Source organism: Suncus etruscus, chromosome 10, assembly GCF_024139225.1.
Source record: "Suncus etruscus isolate mSunEtr1 chromosome 10, mSunEtr1.pri.cur, whole genome shotgun sequence".
Lineage (NCBI taxonomy): Eukaryota > Metazoa > Chordata > Mammalia > Eulipotyphla > Soricidae > Suncus > Suncus etruscus.
This window is the reverse complement of record NC_064857.1, coordinates 21,787,052-21,796,860: the sequence shown is the minus strand read 5'-3', so window position 1 is coordinate 21,796,860 and position 9,809 is coordinate 21,787,052.

Sequence of the window (9,809 nt, the reverse complement as noted above, 5' to 3'; positions counted from 1 at the left end):
TTCCTTGCACATTTGCAATTCCTTAGGATGAATGCTTTGAAAGATGATTGTAAGTTAATGAAATCTTTCAGTGGGAGCAAATCATCTTCTCAATTTAGTTCTACACAATGATAAACAATTACCTTGATTCCTTTTATAAATTGAACATATAACCAAATTTATTGATGCCATGCCATTATCCTTTATTGGGTATATGGATGAAGTATATTAGAAATCAATGTTTTTGAGATTAAAATAAAAATAAAAAATATGTATACAATTCAAGTTTATTCTATCTTTAATTTGACATATCTAGAAAGTTAGAGAGAAAACTTGAGACTTTTCTCCAAAAAATTATAAACCAAATGTAACTATTCTTAATTCAAGTTCTAATGTTGCATTCTATGAATAATAATCTATATCTAAATAACTAACGTCATTTTTTACATTTACATAGATTCTTATAAAATATAAATTAATGTATCAGTGCAAGTTTATGAATATTAAAATTACCATTAATATGAAACTTTTATTTGAGAAAAAACTAAGTTTCTCATGAGTCAGTCTGGAAGAAATTTTTATCAGATTATTTGCATTTATTTGTTTCCTACTCAGTGGATATAATATTAACTATAAATACATATTGATATAACTAGATGTCTAGGATTGCAGCAAATTAATAATTCCGATTTTCATATATTTTATAACAAAAATACTTAACCCTGCAGACATAAAAAACCCACAAAAATCATCAAACATATCAGAATAAATTCTAATCATTTATTATTTGCACTTATAGGAGTGCTTTTGAAATTACAAGTGGAACTATAAGTCTATTTATAATTTACAACTCAGATTAGACTAGAACGGGTATACTTGTTATCATTTCTTTACTTTCTAAAGTTAATAATAGAAAGCAGCCATGTGAAAAGCTATATATTCAAGGTTAAAGCAAGGAAAAGTTGTCTGAATGTAATATTTTTTTTACAGCACATAACAATGGTGCTAGAATAGCTATTTCTTAATGTAGTTCCCAGAGGCAAAAAGGTATGGGCATAAACTCTTGTTATTATCATTTTTGCTTCTGTTCAGTAGGCTGAGCATCATCACTCCGCAGCTTATCAAAGCTACCCTACAACTTTGCTTGGCAGTGCTATCTCTTTCATGAGAAACTTTTAGAGAAACATCTATTTGAAGGCTCTGTGTAATTCTAACACTGAGTTGATCAAACCCTAGGTTAAAATCAACCAATATAATTTTACTCAGAATATATGCATTGAAACCACGTATATTATTCTTAGAAACAAGTACTTAAGTTTAAACAACCTATAACATTTATATAAGCAGATCTAATACACCCTTAGGCCAGTTTGAGTATTTTGTGTTCTTGTCCTGCTGATTAGATAAATATGTATGCTAAAGAAATAATTTGAATATATATGTGTAAGAAGAGTTTTGATATGTGTTCTCCTCGTGTATAATAACTTTTCAGATTTCTCAGCATTGTAGGATGCAAATCTTAACCTGTATGGAAGCCATTACTTTCTTAAGTATATAGAGAGATTATTGTTAGATTTCTATCAATGTTTTATATTATCAATGCTTTTATTTTTGTTTTGTTTTGTGTGTTTTCTTGACATTAAATGAAGCTTAGAAGACGCTTCAAACACTATAATATGGATTTTTAAAAATTCTATCATAGTCCATATTAGACTTATAAAAGATCAATTAAAAACAAAAAATAATCAGTTTACTGGTTAATGGTACTGAAAATGTATTCTAGCCATCGTGTCCACTACTTCACAATTATAGTTTGTGTGCAATTTTTAGTTCAAGTGTGAACCACCAATTTATATTTTGGTGCTAAATATATGGTGCTAAATGACCTCTTGGTGTTTATAATAAAGCTTTATATTCACTGTTAAACATGTTATCCATTCAGCCCCTCATTTAGGGATAGCATTTCAAACCTTAAATTAATCCTAACCAGAAATAGGTCAATGAATTATATTTTTCATATAACAGTGTCTAATTATTTAAATGTTATAGTATGTAAATATATTTCTTTATGAATTATAAATATAATTTTAAAAGCATTTTTTTTTAATTTGTCAATGTTCAAATTCAAGTCACCAAAAGCTTCCAGAGTATCTGCTTGCAACCATGCTGCAGGCACCAGTGCCCTCTGGTGGTATCAAAAATAGATTTTGACAACATCTTCATTTTTTATAAATTTAATAAAAATTTAACTGTACATTTTTAGGATTCTCAAATATTCCCTAAATCTAACAGGATTAAATTTTTAGAATATTTTTTTATTAAATGAAGGGATCTAAGCCACTTTCTAAAATAGTAATATTTTCAAAATTTTCAAGTTCCAAGGTGCTGATAAAAGTGAATTTCTTTTGAACTAAATATGACCTACATTGATTTTTTTAAACTTTATTAGCATTAAAATATAGTTAGAGTTAAAATCATCCAAAGGAGCTATATGTATTCACTTTCAGAAGTGATTATCTTTAACATGAAATATGATTAAAAGAAGATATATTAAAATAACTAATTGCATCTCTAAAAAGATTCTCTCCAGCTTTATGCTTTACTCTGTAATTAGATTGTGTTCTTTGATTATACTAGTGACTAAATTTTTATTAGTTCATTAAAAGTACAGAAAAACTAAGAATTATATAAACTGACATTAATAACGTCAATTTAGGTAAACTTTCTATGGAGATCTATAACTAATGAAAAGTAATCATGTGTTTTGACAGATATTTCTTAATCTAGGCTAACATAACTGAATAAACTCTTTAAGCAGATTTTCCAGTTATGAATTTTAAATTTATTTTAAAGTAATAATTTCTTCTATTATATTATTCATATCATATAAAAAACTTCATAGGATACACATGAAATGAACATGTTTTTGTGTGGGATATTTCTTTAATTTAATGCTAGGAAAGTTTTCCTCTGAGATTTCTAGGAACCCAACAAACAAAAAGGCTCATTTAAATAATCCAATTTCTCTCATTTTCCCTAAAATAATCTGCTAATTAAATTTCAGCTAATAGAAAAAAATATGAAGACCTGAATAACTTCAATGTTGGGTGGGAATTTAAATACCCCTAAGGATATGTGGGAAGCCTTATTTTAAGGGAAATTTCAATGTTGAACTTAGCAGGTTCTTAGTTGAAAATTATATGTTATAATTCATTACATTACAAGCAGAATTATTTTACCTTAATATTGTGGGAATTTGAGAGAATTGTAATAGAAATATGCATATTACTTTTTTAGAATATAAGTACTATCAAATATGTTTTGAATATGCACACAATCCTAAAATGTACTGTAGCATTTCAGATATATATGTATGTATGTATGTACATACATACATACATATATATCAAACAGATTGTTTTGGGGATGTTTATTCATATCCTAACACTGTGCAATTGAAAGGTGCATTTGATGTTGTGATATAATTTTATAAATGTGTAGAAACATAAAACCTGTGTATACCACTAATAATAAATAATAATAAAGCCTAAAAGGGTAGTTTTTGTGTTTTTGTCCATTATTTCTTATTTCAATAAAATATTATAATTGATTACTTTGTTTTTAAAGCATATTCCATTGTTTTCTTGCTTTAAAGATTTTTAAAATGAATTCAAAACTAGATGCATGAAACTTTTGAACAGAAATATGCTTCTTTTCTAAAGCAATAATGATATCTTTAATGTATCACTGAATATACCAAATCTTGTTCCCTTTTATTTTCCCCCCACTTTGACTTTCCTTCCTCCCTTTCTCTATTTGATTCCAAAATGTATTCTGAATAACCAGTATAAAATGGATAAAAGCAGATAAATGTTTAAAGAAGCTATGGCTAAGAAACTTGCAGAATTGAACATAAATATTTATTATGCTTTCCCACACAGAGAGTCTGCGAAACAAAGTGAACAATCTTGAGAGGAGCTATGGCACAGTGGTAGGGCTTTTGCCTTGCATATAGCCAACTCCAAATGGACTAGGGTTTGATCCCTCACATCCCATATGGTCCCCAGAGCCTGACATGAGCTATTTCTGAGCACAGAGCCAGGAGTTAATCCTCAGCACCACCGGTGTGGCCAAAAAACAAAAGAGGAGAATTTGTAAAAAAAGAAAAAAAATCTATTGACTGAGTATCTATGGTTGAAAATATGACTAATAATGGTTTGTTATTCACATAATTCCAATACCACATCCATCATCAGTGTACCCACCTCCCTCTCACAAGGAGCCCAAAACATTTCCCTTTCAAAGCCCTTCCCCATCCAACTCAGTTGTGTGGATTGGTCTCATGTTCTGTTTCCTTTGTTGCAATAAATGTCAATATACCATATTGTACTTAGCATTTCTAAGGTGATCAACTAAGAAAAGGGACACCATGAATAAGAGTGAAAGCTGTGTGCCACTGGCAGAAAAGTTTGGCATTCTCCCTGTTTCTGGCCAGGTCCTTCTGAGACAGTAAGCCTTGGCTATATGATGTCAGGTCACCAACACTTTCTTGAGCTTCAGTTCTGTTGTGTAGCCACCATTGCAGTGAACTAGACCTATTTTAAAGAACTGAGAAAATGCACCAATCTTAGCTGAATTACTTTGAGACTGGTTGCAATCTTTGAAGAATAAAAAGTGAAATTCTGGCATGCTACTATCATTGAAAGCCTGCAAAGGAAATTCTGTTTTAACAGTGACTATTATAATTTGACCAAACTTAATTGCATTAATTAAATGTGATGACTAAATAATGTACTTAATTATTTAAAAAATTGATTTATATAAAAGTAGACATGTGGGGCTGGAGAGATAGCATGGAGGCAAAGTGTTTGCCTTTCATGCAGAAGAACCGTGGTTCAAATCCCGGCATCCCATATGGTCCCTCAAGCCTGACAGGGATGATTTCTGAGCCTAGAGCCAGGAGTAACCCCTGAGCGCTGCCGGGTGTGTCCCAAAAACCAAAAAAAAAAAAAAAAAAAAAAAGTAGACATGTCAATGACATCAACTCATTTCATTATAAAAAAAGAATGATGTATGAAATTTTATAATCACTAAAATCTCTTGACATCTTGAAATTTCACCTATTTCTCCTTTAATGCAGTAAATCCTTTTCTACAAATTCATCCTAAAGATACATGGGAAATTTGAAATAACAGGACATAAGTATTGTATTGGTATCCATACAAGGAGAAAATGAGAAACAACTTAAAGAAATATTAGGAAAAAAATACTCAAATGTAACATTGTTAGAAGTTTTAAAATTCAGATTAATTGCTATAAAATTTTCATTCTTTGAAAAGAGAATGAGAAAATTATTATGAAACCATATTTGTTTTTTAGGAGTTTTTATAGTATATATTTTTTCTGTAAACAACAGTATCTAAAGATCTTATAGTATAATTTGGTTCAGTGTTCTTTTCCCCAACTACTAAATTTTAGCACTTTTTTGAGTCTGATATTATCTTGTTTCTAAAGGACATGGTGAGACACTCAACTAAAAAGTAAATAGCAATCTGACACTTGTGTTTGTGTGTGTGTGTGTGTGTGTGAGAGAGAGAGAGAGAGAGAGATCACAAAAGTACAATCATTAGCCTTTCTTTTCTAATGAATGACAATATAAAAAATGAGCTAGACCCTATCTTATTTTCTCCTTATGGATAAGTAGGAAAAACAAAAGAACACCAACTCTGCTGATTGATACATAGACCTTAGATATATTGAAAATTTTTGTTTAAAAATTCCTAAGAAGTTACACAAAATTTTAGACAATTACCTAAGGTTACTTGACTGCTACCATGCATAATTTTTTAAAACTTCCTTCACGCCCTGTCTCTGCTCAAGCATGGGTGTGGGACTGCCATTGATTATGCAACCAAATAATATTTTTTGATGACACTGTATAATAATGTTTCTTTGATCACACTGTATTTTGGTTATTCTTAGATCATTTTAACTAAGTTTTAGATCAAGGCATAGCCGGAATATGACACTAAGTGCAAAGATACAAACCACAAATGTGTAATAGAAGCGCTAGCCTTTTAGAAAGGTACTTATAATGTAGACTCATTTTTTGTTTGCAAAGAGACAATCTAGAAAGTAAAATAAAAGCATAAAAATCATTACTTTCAGAAATAAAATTGAGAGTAGTATAACTGGATTAAAAATAACTTTGAAGCAAAATACTTTGAATGCACATCTTAATGGAATGCATTCTAATACAGAGCTGCAAAGAAATATTTTATTTTATCCTGTAGTCTATACGTACTATAAGTTTTATAATCTATAAGTATTTGTGAAGGGGTGGGAACATGAATAAAGTAAATAATCAGTCTGATTTTAGGAACTAAAGTTTTTCAAATGTGCAAGATATTCCCACACGCATCACTCACAGAGCATTAATATATTTTCTTTTAGGAAATAATTTTTACCATTAATGTTAAAAGTCCTAGGTACTATGTCAATCCAAAAACAATAAACATTGCTCAAATTATTATCTTTAGTACCTCTCATCACTAAAAATTAGTCCATGGGGGAACCAATCTAATAGTAGTCACCTTTTCACAAAAATAAATGATGTCGAATGATGTAAAATAAAATAAATATATAACTAGGAACTTGTGCTTCTCTGTCTAACAAAAACCACTGAGATAAGTGCTTATAATACAAGCACTTTCATTCATATTTTATCTAAAAAAATTTTCCTTCAGTATAAAAATTTGGTGGAGAGTGTTATTCCTTGGTTAATTTAGATCAAAGGCTATATATCCATCCTCTGAAGATTAAGGACCCAAGAAGCAGTGGGAAGCCATCCCAATGAACCAGTATAATACAAATGCTATGGAGGAAAATGTCTCGGGTTTCAAACATCAAAATTCTATGACTTCCAAATTGATTTATTTGACTCATAGAAAACTACTGAGATTCATTCTCAATAATTCCAAAAATGTGTCAAGCAGCCTATGACTGTTAATGTATCTAAGGGAGTCACTATTGATGCATCTATCTAATCTATCTAAGGGGAACTACAGGCCTTCTTGCAGCTCTCTCTCTCTCTTGCTCTCTCTTTCTCTCTCGGCTCTGCCTTTCTCTCTCTCAGAATGCTTCTATTATATTTCGGTTTGATACATTGGGCCCTGGCAGTTGGCACCCAGAACAGGTGTGTACAATTAAACCCTGGACTTTGCAAGGACCTGAAGGCAGAGACCTCATGAAGACAAAGATGTGAATGAATCTATCTATCTCTTCCTTTTGTGTTAGATAAGATAACTAAATATTATATAAACACAACAGCATTGTTTAAATAAGTCCAATATGGAGAATTATCTTCTATATTGTTCATATTGGTTCTATATAAGTCCAATATGGAGAGTTATCCTCAATGGTCAGTGGTGATAGTCAGGTCAGGTGATGGTCTTCTATAAGTCTTCTAGTCAGCTGCATTTCTGCTTCTCTCCCAGTGCTAATTTGAAAGCTCCACAGCCGAGAGACAACATGTAGGGAAGAAATGAAAAAACAAAGTTTATGTAGGGAACATAAATGGTAACTGCTTAGTCTATAAAATCTACGTCTATTCTAAGAAAGTGAAAAACTCTGATTCTTTAGGTAACTGGGGTGACAAAGTCTTCTAGCTTGTTTTCTGCTGAAAAGGGGCATTGTGGGATTGTCAGTTTTTCACTTTCAATTTTCAATCTACAGGGCAAATATTCTCTATTTAAAAATCTCTTTTGTTTATATTTTTTCTTTTTTATTTCTCACTCATTTTCTCTCTGTCTAAATCTCGTTCACTCATTTTCTCTTTTCTCTTTCTCTCATTTATCTCTACTCTCATTTTTTTCTCCTTCAACTTTCTCACTCAGTTCTTTTCATTTCTCTGTTTCTCACTTCTCTTTCATTTCTCTCTCATTCAACATTCATTCGCATCTTTGTCTTCATGAGGTCTCTGCCTTCAGGTCCTTGCAGAGTCCAGGGTTCAATTTTGCACACCTGTTCTGGGTGCCAACTGCCAGGGTCCAATGTATCAAACCGAAATATAGTATAAGCATTCTGAGGGTGAGAAAGACAGAACAGAGAGAGAAAGAGAGCAAGAGAGAGAGCTGCAAAAAGGCCTGTAGCTCCAGGGTTGAACTGCTATATTTGATGCAGAATGAAAGAAAGAGAAGACGAAGCAAAGTGCATCTGGCTGATGCTGCTTATTCTTTGTATTAGCACTCTATATTTTCCTGGACCCTTCCAACAACTGCCAGGTTTCTCCTTTTATACTTGCTCAGTTGGCCATTACAGGGGGGCAAGTCCCAGTCAATTGGCCATGCGGGGCATGTCAGCTCTTAAAGATACAAAAGCAATAACCCCATTAACACATGACATATCTCCTTTGTTTTTGTTCCTTTTTCTCTGTTTTACTCTCATTTTCAATAAAAGCAATGGCAGTAAAAGTTGAAAAACGTGGTGTTGTTCTCTCAGAATGTATTTCTTTTTTAATTCCTTTCCATACAGAGGTAAAAATTAGTGACTGATACAAGAATTTCTTCTAGAAAGTTTTTTTTATCATAGCATGAATAGTTTACACAAGTCTCTTCTCAAAACATTATTTTAATTCTGATTTATCTATAGAATAAAATAAAAACTCATTTAAGTATGAAATATATTACTTTTCCATAAACATAAGCTTGGTTAATAGTTTCTGTGGTAAATGAACTCTGTGAGAACAAATTATCCAAGATTATATATTTCCCCAGTTAATTTTAAGAGCATCATGAAAAAGTAACTGTAGCAAAAGTAATAATTTTGTTTCTTACCAGGAACTGTGCGTTTTAATGACATATACATCATTTGACTTAATCTTCATAATTCATTCATTGATGCACTTATATTAATTAAGTTTAATTAATATTAATTAGATGTATAATTTACATGAATAATATTAAAACTGAAATATATATTATAAGTACCTTTCTATCAAGGCTAGCACTCCTCTTCCACTAAGATTTGCACACAAAATACTTTGCTTCAAAGTCATCTTTAATCCAGTAATCCTACTCCCATTTTTATTGCTAAAAGTAATTATTCTTATTATTATTATTTTACATTTCACATTTTCTTTTTGCAATCAAAAACAAAGTATATGTACCATTCTAACAAGTCTAGCACTCCTATTAAACTTGTGTTTTATAACTTTGCACTTAGTATCATATTCTGCCATGCCTACCTCTAAAACTTGGTTATGATAATCTAAGAATAATCAAAATACATTGTCATCAAGTAAACACCTGGGAGTAGTAATCATTATTTGGCTGCATAATGAATTTACACCTAATTTATTAGGTGCATAAAATATTATCAAAATGATAATTATATTTTCTAAGTTATATAAATATAGCAATAGCAAGAAAAACTCCATATTTACATGAAGCTTACATTCTCACACATATCAATGTAAAAAAGAACATTCCTGATCATCTCAAATGGCAAATATATAAGCAGCTCTTTGCTTCTTCCCTCATACTCTAAAGACAATTCTTCTTGTCCCTGATTAATGCTAAATATATTATATTTTTATCATTTGGAAAAATAATTCACCTATGAGACTGACTTGTAGCAAAAGTGAAAAGTTACCACTTCAAATCACAAATTTATGTCATGATGCATGTCATCCCTTCTTTTCTGATTCATGGCACAACAGGTTTTGTTTTGTTTTGTTTTTGCTTTTGAGCCACACTAGGTGGTGCTCAGGGGATACTACTGGCTTTGCGTTCAGAAATCACTCCTGACAGGCTTGGAGGACCTTATGGGAT